Here is a 1,690-nt window from a genome sequence, read left to right on the forward strand (position 1 = left end):
GTTTAAATAGTGTCGTGAAATTTCAAGATACACTGTGATACATTAAGTTGCGTGAAGTCATCAAATATTGTACTAAATTTCGTCTTAGAGACATGATAAAGGTAGCAAAGCTTATGAACGGAAACTCTATTACTCTACATTGTTTCAATAATAGTTTATGTTAAAAAAATAAACAGCAAAATAATCATTGACATTGAATATTTAAAAATATCAAGAAAGGGTCACTTTAATTTTTTATTATTTTGAGAGTCATTCTGTGCACTTCTCCCAAATACATATTTTTTGGAAATTAATTACTTCTTTGGCGTAATAAACTTGCTTAGAATTTATCTTAATGTAGTTTGAGATCGCTCCCTAGTCGTTTCTCTGCTCGATTCCTAGTCGTTTTCTGTGCGGTTCATGTTTTAATAAGTATGCAGAAATAGGCCTACATCAATTTATAAGAGATGTGGGCAAATAAAAATGACTTGTATCTATCTGGGTACTAGAATGCACCCTGAACCCTGGTTAGTGAGCATGATCTTTACTCACTGAGCTACCACATAAACCCAAGAATCACAACAATCAGAGATCACACACAGGTGATATTAGCTTTGCTTCAAACAGGAATACAGGGGGCTAATCTACCTGGTTTTTTAATTGGAGCAACTTTCAATCTATTGTTACCATCAACACCATCTGTAGCCGCTCTTTCCATTAAAGCATTTCTCTACAACATATAAATAACATAATTATTCTATATATTCTACCAGTTAATACGGTCATTTATAACGTCATTATCTGACAACTGTCAGTGGGCCATCGTATCACGAATACGGGTTTTCACACGATCTTATATGGTCCTATTTACCCGTATTAAAGCCCACTACACTTTGGGGGCGTTGAAATGACACAAAACACAACACCGCGTTGCCACCGCCAGTTTAAAGAGATAAGAACACATTTGTTCAACGTAAATATTCTAAAGAAAGGTTTGATTTTCTCCCGGCTTCAATTCTTTAACGAAAATCTTACTAAATGCTGTACCGTGTATTCATCAAAATATGTAAAGGCATACTGCTTTCGTTCGCAAACAAAGCGTCATAACGAGTGAATTGTTTTGGTTGGCTGAAATTTGCGTCAATTTTGATTGGACAATATTTAGCTATGAATACGTAATTTTTCTCACCATAATTAGTTCGACACTCGTACTGTGAACAACTAATTAGCTCTCTCTCTAGTCTGGATTGGTGAAATTGGATTAGCGGATTACTGTCAAGTATTAATTAAGTATAACTCAATTAACTTTTGACACCTGCCACTAATTTGTGAGTTCGTTCCTTTTTATTCTTTTCTTTTATCTTTTCTTTGGGCGGCCGACAATTTCTTTGGCGGAAGAAATTCAAGCTGTCCTACAAAGCTTTCACTAGGTTTCGTTTTGTTTCGTTGTTCTCTTTTCATTTTCATACTATCAATTTTTGCACAGTCTGCAAGGCATTCTTGATAGCTATCTCTTATCTGTCTTATTGTATTGTATTTTATATTTTATACTTGCACTAATCAAACCTTCATTTTCAGCTAAAATGGCCTCCCAACAATCCACCAAGGTTAGCTATGCCGATGTTGCGAGTCGGCCAGCTGCTACCATGCAACCCAGGGTAGCAAGGCCGGAGTTCTCCAACATGTAATAGTGAAGCCAAGCGGGGGCAAA

The sequence above is a fragment of the Lottia gigantea genome (assembly GCF_000327385.1).
Source record: "Lottia gigantea unplaced genomic scaffold LOTGIsca_275, whole genome shotgun sequence".
In the NCBI taxonomy this organism is placed as follows: Eukaryota; Metazoa; Mollusca; class Gastropoda; family Lottiidae; genus Lottia; species Lottia gigantea.